Genomic DNA, 17,684 nt, shown 5'->3' with positions numbered 1-17,684 from the left:
CTGAACTAAAGCTTTTGTTTATTTAAACCACTTCAGCAGAAAAAGAGAAGGAAGGAGGCAATTAAATTCTACTGGAACTGTAATCTGCAATTTATGTATGCCAGTTCTGTATGGACAGGAGTTACGGAGAGAATATGTTTTATATAGCAGGACATATGGCCTCAGTTTTCACGGCTATTGAAAATAAAACCAAATTGTCTACTCTCCGTTCATATTAATATAAATGACATAGATTTCTAGTTAAGCCAATAGCTTTGCAGTGGTTTTACTTCACTATAAGTTGGAAGAGAAAAAGGCTCCATAACTTAATTCTTGTGTCTTCTATGCTGGCTTTACAGAATCACAGATTTATCAATTTCAGCTGTATTACTTCTGGCTTGCATCTATAAAGCTAAGTGGAGAAATTGATATACAGGTAGTTTTTAAAATAATATATAAGAAACTACAGCTTGTGAAAAAGTCACACTTTTTGCATGTTCATTCTCAGTAACTGAGCGAAGATTTAGTAATGCAATATATCAATTAAATGTGCCATTTCAAACTAAAAAATCCAACACCCTAGTGAAAATACATTCTACTTTCCATTTGGAGTATTGTTTGGAATGGTTATTGTTTGCTAATTTGGGAGTTTGTTAATTTGAGGTTCATTATACTGGAGCACAAAGCAAAGGACTATGCCATAATGTGGTTTTTAGATTAGTTCTGTATGGAGAAAGTGTCAGCACAATGCCTTACAAGGTGTTTACAGGAAATGCTATATTTTTTTCTCAGTTTTGAACTTCTGGCTAATTTTGCATTTTCAGAAAGGTCCATTATTATGAATGCGTTCCATTGCAAATTTTCACTCTAATTTTCAGAATTCCCACCTACAGGGTAGGACTGCTTTCTAATTCCTTTAATTGTAATCTCTTTCACCAGTCACAGCCTAGTTGTGTGCTTTTTTTTATTTTATTTTATTCATGACATGTTTCAAATGAACAATACAAATTTACACCCTCCACTTGACTCCAAAATCATTAACCTATGGTCAAGTTTTGCTTTAGCTGGTCATTTAAAAATCTCAGAATACTGTCATGAACAAATTAATGCCTCAGACACAGAAATTTGACTTTTTTCCTACAAATTCAGAACTTTCTGTCTGAAGGATTCTACAGCCTGAGTATCAGACTAGATAGTTGCATAGTTTCCATCTCAATTTATATCTTCTAACATTATATCTTCTAACATACAGAATAGTCCAAATAATATAAACTTTAAAATATTGGCCAGTTTTAAACAGACTATTGTAAGAATAATGGCAGAACATGGCAGATATTTGTTGATATATTTAGTTAATTAATCAAGACAAGATTACTGTGTTGTTTGCATTGCACAATATCTAATTCCCTGAGTACTTCTGTGAGGGCCAGAGGTGCTGTGAAGATCTCTGTTACTGAATTGCAGGAACAACTACCTGGAGCTCTGAAGGACTTTGCTCTGTTCCTTTACTGCCAAAATCCTCTCAGACTGGTTTGTACAAAGCAAGTCATCTTCCTGGGCAAAAGTCTCACTCCTCTCGTGGCCAGCCATAATTCTTGCAATTACAGTCCTGAAAAAAAACATTATTACATGTGACAAGGACATATTATGTGACCATAAGGTTTTGGTGGGGTTTTTCTGTTTGTTTTGGTTTGTTTTTTTAAGGTAATGATCATTATTTTTAACTATATTATTCATGCTATTTTATTTAGAGGTTGATATTCTGCACAGGTTTATCACTTTCTGTGACTTTATGGCACACTTTCAAGGGTTGAAGTCTCTTGATCTGTCAGACAAACCACAATTTCAAATTTTTTAAATGTTATTAAAAAATTTGCAAGCATAGAAAAAAAGATCCACCACCAAGCCACAGCTACTCTTTGTTTAGAAATGTAAAAACAAATATTGGGGGGCAGGCAGTGTGTCTCTATGACGGTTACTGAATGTCCTAAGTGTTGACCCTGCAATGGAATCCAGAGAGGGAAACAACTGTCCTATAAAGAGTTGTTTGATTACCTTCTGTGTAATTCGAGTTCAACATGTCATTCTGGCAGCTCAGTGGCTCTGGTACTTCTACCCAAGGCCATGATCTGACAAAACAAGCCTGAGAAAACAGAATTTGATCATGAAACACTTTTATAGAGGTTATAATTTCCACTGGGTAAGTCTGCAGAGTGTCCTTGGAAAACTCTCCTTTTTTTTATGCCAGCTGTAACTAAACGCACACAAATTAAGAATGAGCTACCAGGTGGTAGGGACATAGTTCTTTAGAAAAAACAGAACCTGCACTCAGCAGAAAGGTATTTGGCATTACATGCTATAGCAAAATATGATTATTTTGAATATTTTACAAAATATGGGTAAAAGTAATTTCAGTTAATTTAGACACAAAGAAGTGCAACACAATGAAAGTTAATACATAACACCAAAAAAATCCCCCAAAAACAAAAAACCAAAAGACATTTTATAGAGTTATTTTTGCATAATTGTAGAGATACATCATTGCTTTTTTAAAACTAGGCTACTCCTCTCCTCATTACACAGTTACATCACTAATAATTAAATCAATTCTGACTTGTAACATTCATTACAACAACAAAGAAACAAATAGAAAGCAGTAGGTACTCTGCCAAGGGTGCCGAGGGTTACCCCATAAAAGAGAGTAAATTGATGAAATTTTCTTTACTGGAGATGGTGTCAGAAGAAGCAGATACACTCTGCTTACTGCTGTCAGCTTTCCTCTTCCTGGAAATCAGTGAGGCTATTATGCCAGTTTATTAGTTCTTTAGTTTCCAGAAACTAGGAAAGGCATTTTTCTTCCTGGATTACTCTTTGCTCAGGGCAAATTGTGTATTTTGCAATTAATCCAGTCACAATATCTTCTAAAGAACGCATTTCATGCATGCAGCAGCCAAATATATCTTTAGTGAATGCACCTCCAGACTCTATATACAACATAATGTCACCTTCAGTCACAAAGCCTGACCACAGCTGAGGCTCAGAGTAGTGTCCATTAAGAATGGAAGAGTTTTTTTCAAAATTTTCACAAGCTAAGACTAAGATACATGGAAACACCTCTCTGCAAGACAATCTAGTAGATTCCCTATAATATTTTGGAAATTTGCTTCCTAATAGGGTCTACAGCAGTATCAGCACAAGTTCACAGAATCACAGAACCACATAAAGTTAGGGGCTGGAAGGGACCTTGAAAGATAATCGAGTCTAACCCCTCACCAGAGCAGGGTCACCTACAGGAGGTCACAGTAAAGCATCCAGGTGGGTTTTGAATGTCTCCAGAGAAGGAGACTCCACAACCTGCCAGTTTTCCAGCACCACATCCTAAGTTACTTCACTGGAAATCTAGAAACCCATGGGACCCATGGAGCAAAGATTTTGTGTTTGAGTCTTATGTAATCATACCCAGCAGAATGCAGGAGCACTTTGCTCACCTCATCATCCATTCTCTCCCCTTGTAGATGTGTTCCCTCCTCATGTGCAGGACTGGGGTGAGCTCAGCAGGGAGGGGACACAGCTGTCATCTTACATTATAACCATAAAATGGTTTGGTTTGGAAGGGACTTTGAATATCATCTAGTTCCAACATCCTGCTTGGGCAGGGATACCTCCCATGAGACCAGGTTGCTTTAGCAACCATTAGCAGGCGACTTGCCTGTTAATTCCTAAGTTGACAACTTTCAGATGCAGGGCACCCCTGAGGTGCTCACAGCTCTCACTGAGCTCCACTGAAGCTAGAGTCAGACCTCTATTTTGAACACATGGTCCTCTCTTCCTGAAAGCCATTAATCTTCCTCTGATTAGCCCTGATTGCATTTCTATTTCAAGACAGCAGATAATTGAAGATTCTTGTAACTATGCATCCTTTAAAGTTACCAGAGACATCCAAAGCTGTGAAGAGAAGAAATGTAAAATGTTGAACTACAGTTCCAGAGACCATCTAATAAAAAATAAATAAAAAAAACCAACAAAAGACAAAACCTGAAAACTCAACAGCAAAGATTTATAGTAATATTTCTGATGACTGTCTGCTATAGATCCCTATCATATTGTTTGAACTTTGCAGTGAGCCTAGAAATAGGTTTTTAACTCCACAACTTTCACTCCAGTTCTGAGAAGTAAAGCTGCACCATCATAACATATAACTGATGTGTAAGTGTTCTGCAAGACACATTTTTGAAGCCTCTTTTACTAATTGCCAATTATTGTAAATAAATAAATAATTCTTTTATTCCTTCATGTATAATTTCTTTGCTTTGTAAAGGACAGATTTATGGTTTATCCCAGAATAATATAATGACAATATCTCCAGGTGATAGGTAATTGTCACAGAATTATAGAATCATAGAATTTTCAGGGTTAGAAGAGACCTTTAAGATCATCTAGTTCCAACCCCCCTGCCATGGGCAGGGACACCTCCCACTAGCTCAGATTGCTCAGAGCCCTGTCCAGCCTGGCCTTCAAAACTTCCAGGGATGGGGCTTCCACCACCTCTCTGGCAACCTGTTCCAGTGTCTCATCACCCTCATGGTGAAGAACTTCTGCCTAAAATCCAATCTAAAGGTACCCTCCTCTAGTTTGAATCCATGATAATTCCCATTGTACCCTGTCTTTGTTACAGGACAAAGTCATCAGCTAAGTGTGCAGTAGAAATACAAAACCATCTTGCAACAGATTGATGTTAATTTCACTTCCTTATAGCAATTAGCTATTTATTTATTTTTTTAAAAGCAGATAAAAATCAGTTTTTGTACTCATATCAGTTTTACCCATTTTGTGCAAGATATTTATACCCTGTCATACTGTTATCATAAAAGCTTTAGCAGGGAATATTTTGTCCAAATATCCAATTCCCTCATACCCTCACTTGTCAGCACAGAGACTAAAATAGATATCACACTTAAAATTCTCACCCTACTCTATTTCAAAATCAAATTCAAACTACCTTACAAGTGTAGACGAATTTCCAGTCCCATCTAATAAATTTTTCACCATACTTGTAGTAACAGTGACATGTGACCTGAAGCAATACATGCCCCTTGTATTGGAACATGGATATAAAAAAATAACTTATACTTTGTACATTTCTGGTAAGTCTATTCAAAAGAGGACACATTTACCTTTTGGAGATTGCTGAGATGCCAAGAATTCTGACAGCTGGAAATACCCACTCAAATTAAAATATTGCCTTTGCACATTCTTATAAGGCATGAGATATATTTTGGGTTAAGAAAGAAGTAATAATCACCAGTCTATATGTCCTGAAACAAGCAAGGTCAAAACAACCAGAAATGTGTATTTCAGAGGTAATAAGTATGTAATTAAGACATATGCCAGAGAAAATAGAGTTAATTATAGCTTCTTATATTTCTTTTAAAATTCTAGAGAACATTATCAGAAAACCAAATCAGGGCAGTAAGGAAAGAGGAAAGACTGAGGGAAGAATTTCTTTTAATTCCACTTCTAGATTTATATATATGTAAATATCTTTTTCTCTATTTTTATAAAACAACCCTATATAAATCAAAATTCATTTTTCATTTTTTAAAAAGATGCAAAATTACATCTGATACTCTAGTTCAGTAAATTTTGGGGGGAAATCTAGTTTACTACAAACAGATTACATTGGCCAAAAAGAAAATGTAAAGGTTACAAGAATGAAAAACAGTTTCATAAGAAAACTGCAAAGAGCTATTATGTTATTTAGAAAATGGTAAATAAAAATTGTAGTAAGATAATTTTACAATTTTAATGTGCTGGCGTTAAATTACTACTTTTCAAGAAAAGGCACCTGCATTAGCACTGGTGTTTTGTTTTGGTTTTATCTATTATGCTCTACTAGCAGCAGAGAATTACAGAATCAGGCTTTTATATCAAAGTCATTGAAGCAGAAGCATTGTTAAACTGCTCATGTAAATCTCCAAATGGGCAAGAGAAATGCAAGTGATGCACATTTCTATTTGACATGGAACAAATAAATATTGGCCAGAGGCTGGAAGCCACAGTATCCACAAGAAAAAAAATACTTCTCAAATGGTATAGCTAGGAAGAATTTGGATGAGACAAGCAGGAAGTATTTTGGTGAACCACTTTCCACAGGGTATATACAGCTCCAGTAGTACTCCAGGCAGATTTGTAGATGAGAGTCCTTATACTTGTAATTCTTAAACCTCCTAAACAATATGAAAAAGCTGCATATAGATTCTATGATGTAGCACCAACAGTATTCCACACAGTAAACACTAACTTGCTGCCTGCAGATCAAGGTATTAAAAAATATTCAATGACAGAAAAAAGAGCTAAATTCAAAGTCAAAGATGCATATTTTTTAACATTGAGAGTGATTAAGGTTGTTACAGATTCAGGGATTTCTTCCCCACTTGAGACCTTTCATACCATAATGGCTGCATCTTTCTCTCAAGAAACACCCTAGATCAGTCAGAAAATGTAAATAAGTCCATATATAATTCTTAACAAAATTATGTGATTTATATTATGCCAGATATGACAGCATGATCATAATATGTGGCCTTAATATTTATAAAACAATGAAATCATTTAGGGGTTAGTCATGCTAATTCTGCTTTCCAGCTAAGGAATAAAATCTCTTGCAAGAATATGCAGGTGAAGAAATCATGTGAGGAATAGGTAATCATTCTCAAGTGAGAAAAGATGATAAAATATAAAGGGGTTTATGAGATTTACTTTAATGTCCTTCCCATGTTGAAAATAGCATCTTCATTAATATTCATACATTTCAGACATTGCAATTGGTTGTTTGACAGATGTTAACACAGTGCAACTAGTAGGAAAAAAAGCAAATAAACAAAGTGATCCTATTAGAGCATGTGCAAACATGCTGTGTAAACAGCTGTTTATTATCTGCATCAAAGCAAAACCATCCAATCTCTCAGCAACTGAGCCACTAGAAGACCTCTACAACCACATGTCAGATTTTTCACCATGCAGAAATTACCAGTATGTAAAGAACAACTGTCTGGCAATCACAGTGGGTGAGGCTGTCATCTTCCATATTAAGGTCCATCTGACCATTGACTCTGGAATAATACAGGACTTGATTATTAATTCTCTGCTGTGATACACTAGTAATTAAAAATACCTGCATGGTACAGTAATGGGGAGGGCGTCACAGGCACATCTGTGGGTGTTTGGCAGAGTGGCAGGTAATGGACTTTTGACAGCTAACTGGTTAGACAACCCAGTATTTTGAGCTAGTAAACTGAAATTACCAAATTTAATGTTTATCACTAAAGTACTTGCAATGCTGACACTAAAATGTCATTCTTTAACCATCTTCCAAGATTTGACCTAGCAATTCTAAATTACTTGTGCTTAACTTAGATCACAACCTTAAGAAATCAAGAATAGATCTTTGTTGAAATACATTACTTTCCCAGTGCTGATAAATTTGAAGTTATTCCAGTTTAAAATGTTTCTAGTATCAGATAACCAGGTGTCAGACCTTTCTCTTTTACTTTGCTGTTTTAAAAACATGTTCCATATCAGAAACATTTTTTTCTTCCTAGGCATCAACACTTTCAATTTCCTACACTAAATACTTACATGGTAAGAAGATTTTTGGTATTAAGGAAAACACTTGTAGACTGTTAATAAGTTACTCTTCAGACCCCAGGAGGATAAATTAAATTGGCTGGATTTACTCAGTCACTTGCAGTACAGACAAGATTTCAGGGTGCCAGATAGAACTCATATATATTTTCTGAATCCATCTCAGTGTGAAATTTCACCTGAAAAATTTTCCTTGTGTGTATGATTAACCTGGACCCTGAGTTCCTGAATCCTGAATCATCTCCTCTAACACCCTAAATCAGTCTCAGTAAGAAGACTGACCTATTTCTAATTCATATTTCTCGGTTCCAAACTGCTCTTAGCACAAGTCTCACAGAATTCACTAGAAAAGTGTTTCCTAATTCCCTGCCTTCCTTCCATAATAGGAGGTTTGGAATAATTTTTTTACTGTGAGGGTGACAGAGCACTGGAACAGGATGCCCAGGCAGGTTGTGAAGTCTCCTTCCCCGGAGAAATTCAAAACCCACCTCGACACGTTAATGCAACCCTCTGCCAATGACCCTGTTCTGGCAGGGGTATTGAACTAGATGATTTTTTGAGGTCAGTTCCAACCCCTAAATTTCTATGATTCTATGAATCTATGAAAGTTGCTATGTAACATATTCTTAGTCATGCTCAATGAGTTTATCTGAAATATTCGTCATATTTTTTTTACTCTAAAATAAATATGCAAGCTCCTGAAATGTCCCAACCTGATGATGAGACCTACAATATGAGATATGGGAGTCAAATCTCTGTTGAGCCACATACTTTCAAGACCCCAACCTGCTCGGGTGTTCCCATCCCTTCTAGGGACAGTGGGCAGAATAGAGAACACCGCTGCACCACTATCAGAGTAAAGAGAGACCTCTTCTTCCAGGTGCAACCTACTTGTACTCCTTTCTTAAACCATCACAGTATAAATAAGGCAGAGGGAACAAAATTAGTTATGAGTAACAAAGGAAAATTGTCCTTCAGTAGCAATGTTAGAAAGCAATCAGTAGTAGTCTAAATTCCAAATGGAGCTGGCAATATCAGCCATTAGATTTAGAGCCCCTAGACCTTCTGAGACAAATGGAGCAAGAGGAAAAAAATAGTAAATAAAAGACATAACACAAGAATAAACAAATATACTGACAAAGAAGTACAAAGAAAACAACAGAGGCATACAAATAGAATGTCCTATGGAAAGTTTTTAACTAGGGAAAATCCACCTGCTTCTACATCATGAACTTTTTGTAAGGTTTAAATAAGAATCTAGGATTCCTCAAGTTTGTACCCGTAGCTTACAAAACTGCATTTTGTCTTTTTTTCTCTCTCTGCCTAGTGCCAAATAAATCTTGCACTATTTGTAACAATAATCCCACTATTTCACATTAAGGAACAAGAATTTTCCAATTCCAGCGTTACCTGTGAATAGTGTAAGCACCACACATGACAGTGGTAGCTGTAGTATAATTGAGATGAAAAAGGGCATGAATCCATTCTCCCTGGCACATATCACTAGTTGAGTTTTCTCACCACTGAAATAGCTGAAATTATCACTATTAATGTATATTAAGAAATCTCTGAGCAGATTAGGCTATTAGAGAGCCTAGTAGTAGAGACATCTGCAAGCAAATTGGAAAATCTCAGGCAGCCCTAAGTAGAAGACTTCCCCCCCCAGAGTCATGGCTTACTCAAGCTTAGGCAGTTCTGATTATGGAAACCATGTGATAAAAAATATGATTGCTATGGACACTGGGAGAATTTTAATGTTTCTGTTACTTTGAGGTACCTACACTCTTCCTAAAATGAAATACAGACACATAACAGCTTGTAAAACAGGGTCCAAGTGGTCAGCACATAAACCACTTAACACTTAATAGTCATGCCACAACATAAATATTTGCATTAATATTTTGTAAGGCTATTTATGCTATCCTGGCATGAAATGGAAGCATGTTGTATGTTAACATAGTAATTCAAAGTCAAAGTTACATGGTTAGTAGCATATTTATCAGATACATAAGCCCCGAATTTCAGTGCAAAGGACAGCACTGGGAAGAGCACAAGGATCAATGTCAGCACATTGTCTGGTCTCTGGTGACTTTATTATGCATTGTGTATCCTTAACAATATGTCTAAAAGACCACCTGTCTGCCACAATTTCTGATTAGGACAATAGCTATTCCAGTGACAATGTCCTAATTAGGACTAAAATTCATCCATTGAGACTGTATGTCTCTCTGGTGAGCCAGTCTCTGAAAGAAATGTTATTCTATTGTTATACCTTCCTGCTCCCCCTTATTCATACATTCTTTCACCCGATACCTTATTTTGGGACTATAAAACACCTATCATAACTGAATTCGAACCCAGTGTAGACTTAGAGTGCTAGTGAAGAGAAAAATTATAATAAACATGAACAGTTGAAATTGTCAACAACAGATCTAAAACCCACAGCAGAGGAGTCTCCTAGGGTGTTCATAAAAATATTTAACTGGCACAAAACTTTGATATTGTATTGCATGTTATTGAATGCCATGTCCTGGCACATTATCTTTTTAACCATTTAAGAGAAGGATGGATTCAGCATTGCTTATCCTATCTAAAATCTTCCTTTGTAAAATCCTAAGATTCGGTTATTACCTTTTGCATTTGTAGTATTCGAAGTAAGATTTCCCATGGAGCCTCAAAAGCAGTATTACTGTAAATTTTCATTAAAAATCACCTCACTATTTCCAAAACTGAAGTTAGAAGAATACAGTGTTCAAAATCTTGTTAGGCTGTGAAAATCATATTCTTATTAAACTAATGCTACCACGTTTCTGACATATGGATTCAGCGTTCAGCAAAAGTGAGAACTGCTGCTGTTCCAAGTGTCAGTGTTCCTCTGCTCTGAGCCAAGCACTGTGAAACCCAATAGTGAAACCCAAGCCATCACCTCCTAGTGGCTGTCAGTGAAAAAAAAACCCTTTTAATTAACTGAAGTGGGGAAGGCCTGTGCCAGGAAGCTAGTGGCCTCGTACAAATTGCAATTCACTCTGGGGATTTTATAATGCCTGGTCTTAGGCTTTTCTGTTTCAGCAACCTAGAAATTGAACACAAAAAGATGACGTTAAATAGCAATATTAAAATGACAAAATCATGCTCTCTGGAATTAGGAAGTCAAGAAGAAGTATGTTTTCTTATGCAAATCAATGTGAAAGTCTACAATGTCATTAACTTTAACTACATAATTATGACAACATATCTTTTAGGATGACTGTCTACAGAGAGTTGGGGCTATTCAGCCAGGAGAAGAGAAAGCTCTGGGGAGACCTTGTACCAGCCTTCCAGTATAGGAAAGCTGTTTTGGGGCTTTTCACCAGGGAGCATGGTGACAGAACAAGGGGTAATGGTTTTAAACTGAAAGAGGGTAGATTTAGATATTAGGAAAAAAATTTACCATGAGGGTAGTAAGACATTGGAACTGGTTGCCTAGGGAGGTTGTTGATGCTCCAGCCCTGGAACTGTTTAAGGTCAGGTTGGATGGAGCCTTGTGCAGCCTGGTCTAGTGGGAAGTGTCCCTGCCCATGCAGAGGGTTTGAATCTTCATGATCCTTAATGTCCCTCACAACCGAAACCATTCTGTGCTTCTATAATTATATGATCTGAAAAGTACACTACAACTCCAAGGGACTAGGGCAGTCCTGAATTCTGTTCCTCACTGCAGTGACTTAATGCATTACACAACTATTACAAAAATCCAGCAGTAGATTTTTCAGCAAGTCTGAAAGAAGCAGCAGAGCCTGGACAAATAATATTGGAAGGGATCTTCAGAGCTCATCTAGCTGAAGTGTCTCCTCAGGGTGAGCTCATCACCAAATTCAGACCATGCTGCCAAGAGTTTTGTTTAGTCATGTTCTGGAGACCTCTCAGAACAGAGATCTTGGAGCCTCTTGGGTCACTTGGTCCTTAGTGTAATTATCCTCATAGTGAACGTTTTCCTTACTTACATTCAGAACTTCCCCTTATTTCAATATATGGTGACTGTCTCTTGTTCTCCTGTTACACACCTCACTAAATAACTGCATCCTTGATACCTCTCCATAGGCACTTTTGGGCTGTTTTTAAGTCCCTCTGAAGCCCTCTCTGCTCCAGGCTGCACAGTCTATCTCCCTCAGCCTTTCCTCACAGGTAATCATGCTCCAGCCTCCCAGTCATCTTCATGGCCTCTGTTGAACTTGTTTTTCAGTAACTTTCTTGGTCTGGGGGACCAAAGCATTTTTTAGGTGCAGTGTAAGTGGCAAGTAAAGGAAGGACAAGCTCTACCTTCAGTCTAGTGCCAGTGCTGCAAAATGTAGCGATCTAACCTCTCTATACAGTTAACTTTCAGCATCTCAGGTACGTCTTGATCAAAGATGCATCTCTTATCCAGCCCTTTAATTTACCTCTCTGAATTTTTTTCTGAAGTAGGCAACTTCAAGATACTATTTTCTCTTAGAAATGTCAGTCTAAACAGATAGTTGGCCCATATTAAAAACTGTGCTTCTCAGCTTCTTTTCAGTAATCCTTTTTGCAGCTCCCTACACCAGTATGTGAGTTTACTTTAGATAGGGAATTAAGTCATCAAGGCATTCAGTTATGGGCCCTAGCAGCAAAGGGCAATTTCAGTTTTCTTGTCTATAGAGCACTTTATAATCAGCAAGCAAGGAGTAAAGAGATTAGTACCATTCCATCAACCCTGTACTTACAATAACCTGTCTAGCTCTGAATTAGCTTTCTTCTTACCCAGCATCTCCTTCCTCACTACCATAGACACAAAATAACTTGTTTGTAAGAAGTCATCATGAAATCAAAAGAATTTTATACTTGATATCACCATTAACAAATTGTGATCTGAATACTAGATTGATGTAAAGTGATCTAACAACCCAAATGGCAGCCAAAAGTTTAAGTATAAACTCCACTGTCTTCTAAGTTTGTCTTTTTGCACCAGCTCCTTTGCAGCTGTTTTGTTGTGCATTAGGGTTCCAGTGTTTAGCAGTGTCGGTCACTGATTAGACACAGATTCTGAGCAAGTGGAAGCAGAAAATAAACACAGATCCTGCTGAGTTATTGTAGCTACTGACCTTAAATGTTTACAAATAGTTTTGGTTTTTATCGTCTTCCTTTCTGGACTCATTTGTTGTCAATCAGGTTTTAATCTACTAGACGCCTGCAAACTTTTTCTATTCTACAGCCTGAAACTTCCACTCTGATATTCTTTAGCATACCATAGCAAACCCAGAAAATCTTTAGAAAGGACATTTCCAAATCATCAGGACATTCTCCTGAATTTGTGAACGTTTTCTTACAAAGCAAGATTATATTCCTATCAGAGCAATCTATTTTGAAGCTTACCAAGTGTGAGACTGAGGCTTTCAGTATGGCTTTGAGCAAAGAACTGTGCATTAGTGCAGCACATGGCAAGGGAGAGGACTGATTATTCCATGTTAGTCTGTCACAAATTTTCTGAGATTGCAGTGTTTTGAGAAACAAGAGTTACCAAGCTACTAGATCCTCATGAGCGATTCCAATTCTGCAAGCAAGTAATAGGGGAGCTCTTTCCCCAGCCCCTTCTTCACTCCTTTGTTAAAACACTGACCTGCCATGGATAGATTCAAAAAGCTCCTACACCACCTGGAGCTGAACAGAGAACGATCACTGCTCCTAACATGGATAAATGTGCAAAATTGAAGTGATACAACCTATACCACTGTGTAACAGAAACTATAAAAGGAAGCAAATCACTCCTGATTTATGAAAACCAGTACTTGTGTCTGACAGCAATACAGAGTTAGAAGGTTATAATCTCATGAGGAGGCCCACCTCCAAAATAAAAAGGGGCTTTCAAAGAGTCAGAACTTCAATTGGCATAAAATTTTTGGTACAAGAGTGAGCAAATAAACCATCAGTCTTGACATAAACATTGATGAAAGTCTGAGAATCACACCAAAGTATATGCAAAAAGTTAAGGTCCTAATTCTGCCCTTATGGCAGCACATTGCTTTAAAGTTCATGTAATCTGTTTCCACTAATTTAACAGACATGCTAATAAAACCCCTTTTTATCACTTGCAGATACACAATACTCATATATGAGTTTTGATCCATCTTAGGCATATAGGTAAAAAGCAACCTGTAATAATTCTCAATTGAAGAACTCATCAGGATCTTGGTGAAATTGATTTTTAATAATGAAATAAGAATGAAGAATTTGGACTCTAAATGCCACACAACTATAATATCGTGGTCTGTAAATGCCCAGGCTTTTCTGTCTTACCCCCTCCCAAGTAATTACACAGATATCTGTTTTGAAGTTCACCGATAACTGTAATTTTCATAATGAGCAAAAAAGGTTATGGATATTGTTAATGTATGCACCTTTTTATGCTGTGTACTATTTTTTTAAAGCATTCTAAGACTGTGAAAAAGAAGTAAACATATTTCAAGTGTTGAAAGCAATGCAGTAGGCATGATGAATGCAATCACACTTCACACTTCTGTGAACAATGAAGCATAACCAAACTGCTATGTCTGCAGCCTAGTAAACACATTGCCTTTTACTATGGACCAGATTGCATATTTGCCACATACCCTGTGTTAGAATGAGCAAGCTGAGAAGTGCTTTGATGATTACATGTGTTGATATTGTGCAGCTACAATGAACAGTAGTTTCATAAGAATGAACTCTCCATCTATTTAAATGCATTCATAGCAACGCAACCTCTTTCCTATTAGCATATGTCTTACACTAGGTTTTATATGTCACCACGATAGTTAAGCATTGTATTTTTCACTGTAGAGCTCCTTCTATGGAAGCAAAGGGGTCTGGTTTGGGCCAGGATAAAGGTGATTTTCTGTCTTGTAATTTTGCTTTTGGCTAAGTTTCTTGTAAGTAGCTGCACTTGCTGAAATTAACAGCAATTTTCTCAGGCAGTGTGTGCTTCTGGGACTGATAACACCCCATGTTTATAGTTACAGTCAGAGACTGGTGTGCAGAGCCAAGTTCTGCACAGTTCTGAGGAACATTTTGCCCTCCAGAAGGAGAAAAGGAGTAAAGAGGTCACACCTGCAAACCCTCCCTTAGGGAGGAGCAGACAAGATAAATGACCAAAATTGACCAAAGTATACCGTCCCATACGTGTCATAGTCTGTATAAATTTGAGGGATCATGAGGGTCAAACCCCTTCCTGCTTCCCCGTCTTTGCCTGTCCCTGTTTGCTTTGGCATCCTGGGAGGATTCTGTCCATTCATCTGCCTGTGGTCCTGATCCATGCCAGCCTGAATTTGTGTGTTACTGCCCACAACTCCCAAATGCTGTCAACTCCAGGAGTCCAGCCTGGGCTTTTCCAGGGCTGCCCTGCAGCCTCAGTGGTGACGTGAGAGTTATTGGGGGAAAGGGAGGAGGAACGTGGTATCATTTTTCCTGTATATTTTATATATTTAGTAATTTTTACTTTTTATCATTACTGTTTCATTAAAACTGTGTAGTTTAGTTCCCAACCCATAAGTCTCTCTCCTTTATTGTCTCTCCTTTATCAGGGAGGAGAGGGGGATTAATAGAGAGCATCTGTCATTGCCAGGCCAGTGTTAAACCCTGACACTTACATTAGGTTTTATGTGTCACCATGATAGTTAAGCCTTGTATTTTTCACTGCAGAGCTCCTTCTATGGAAGCAAAGGTATCTATGAGAACTAGAACTAGCAATACCTCTAGATGAAGGTTTACTTCTGAGGCAGCACAAAGCTTCAGTTCTTGGGTTGTTACAGTCAAGCATGGATTTAGTCTTTGTTCAATGTGAAACCAGGAGCAGTAGCCAGTAGAGTAGTTGTTTAAAATGACTGTTTCTGGTCCATGAATCATTGAACACTCACCAGCAACAGATCTGTGAAATAAGGCTGACAGTACTGTCATGTGGCAAACAATATTGACAGCTGTGCAATGAAAGGCTAAGAATAAGCTACTCTCACCTATCACCATATAGAATCCAAGTCAATGCAGCCCAACTAGCTAATAACTGTTGGAAACAGGAAAAAAACAACAAACTCAACCTCAAACGAAGAAAGTCTTCTCAACATAAGACATCTTATATACTAAGGACTATTAATGAATTTATGGGGTATGATACTTCCAAAATTCACAGAAAATTAAAAAGTAATATTGAGTAACAAAGATATTCAGACAATATACATAGCATATCTGGTACTCACTTCTTATTCAGAGAACATCCACAGGAATTCCTTACATATATATGGTGACTGTTTGAAAATATTAATCTGCATTTATGGATTCACTATGCTGGGGTATGTAAAGGTATTTGTTCAACAGTCTTCAAACTCAGTATTTTTTTCATTTCCAAAATGGACAGTCATTTACATAGCAATGATGCCACTGCATAAAAGTTAACCAGTGGCCCAAAACAGGCCTTTCCTGAAAAAAAGAAATTCTGGGGAGATAGTTGAGGTTCAGCATGGTTCTCAGATCTATCTCCACTTGTACATATTGACCTTAAAGAAACACAATTACCTGACTTCAGATTTCTGTCAAATCCCATTTGCTCTAGCAGTAGGCACATCCTCTTTGGAAGCTCCTGAGCATTTTTTTGTTCCCAGAGATATGATAAATGGAAGCACTTGGGAGTATATATTAAGATGCAGAAAGCTGGGCTGGCAACATATATAGTGAAGTTTAGGATCAAGGGAAGTCTCTAGTTTTCCTTTACTGGGACAAGTGCTCATTTCAAAGATAATAATGGAATTATATCTCAAATACATCTTCAGGGTTGTTTCTACATCAGAGAGCAGAAAGCTAATGTTTCTTAAGGATTAATGTAGTATGAGAGAATGTTAAATGGTGCTGTATGTTCATACTAATCATGAGTACCACAGAATCACAGAATATATTGTAAACTGGTATTCTTTAAGGCTTTAGGATACTTTTTAATACAACTTTTATACATGTGAATTTGAAATTTGGTAAAGCATCTACACTGGTAAACCTCAGATTTCCTAACACAGTGAAATGTTGCTTGTATTTTTTAAAAATAAAACCTGCATACTAATCTTCAAAAAATGTTTTCCCAATTTATTCATCAGTATTAAGACTAGCAGTCCATTGCAATTTTCCATCAGAGGAGAAATAGCATAGTGCCAGGTACCAGCATGGTGACATTCAAGAATCTCAGTAACAGCCTTTCAGTCTTTACACAAAAATTCATATCATTCCTAGTGCTTGAAAGCATACTGACCTGCATTTTGCTAAAGAGTTGCTACCTTCTTATTATTTAAACAGTTAATTCAGATGTTAGAGGGCCCCAAATTTTTCCTGACTTTGCTTTCATACTACACTGAATGATGTGACAGTCATAACAATATTTCTTCCTTTTCCATTCTTTCTTTTATTTTGGTGTTTCATCACTTTAAATGCTTATCAGTGTCTTTAATTTTGGTTACTTTTTCCTTTTTCTAATCACACATACATTTAACTTATGACTTCTGTTTCATTTCTAATAAGAAGGTAGAGGACTGCCACTATTAATTTGCTATCTAAAGAATTCTCGTAATTGTCTCATTCATACTGTAATAATTTTCTCTAAGACTTATGATAGCTGCTACAATTTTGAGATTATAGTAAGTCATAGTTTGCACATTATCATTTACAGAAGAGGTTGAGCATGACTAGCATCATCTAAAGCCAGTCTTAGCATAATTGCAAATATAAATATGTGAAATCCAATATCTGAAAACAGAATGATTCAGAAAAGCTGAGTAAATCTTCTAAGATGGCATCACCACCAAAATTTGAATTGAGAAATTGCCAGTTCTCAGCTCCTTGCATAATTTATTGAGGTATGTTGCTTACTGCAAATTGACATTGTTTCCCTATAGCAAGCAGACCTTGAAGCTCCCCATGTTGTAAGGAAACCAAGCTGGAATATTGAAGATTAAAAAGTAGGTCAGACTTAATAAATGCATTTTTAAGTAATCCACACTTTAAACCCTGATATGAAATGGATGAAATTTCTGCTCTGTTCCAGTAGCCAGAGATTCACC

This window comes from Calypte anna, chromosome 3 (assembly GCF_003957555.1).
Source record: "Calypte anna isolate BGI_N300 chromosome 3, bCalAnn1_v1.p, whole genome shotgun sequence".
NCBI classification, from domain to species: Eukaryota; Metazoa; Chordata; class Aves; order Apodiformes; family Trochilidae; genus Calypte; species Calypte anna.
Note: the sequence above shows the minus strand (reverse complement) of the source record.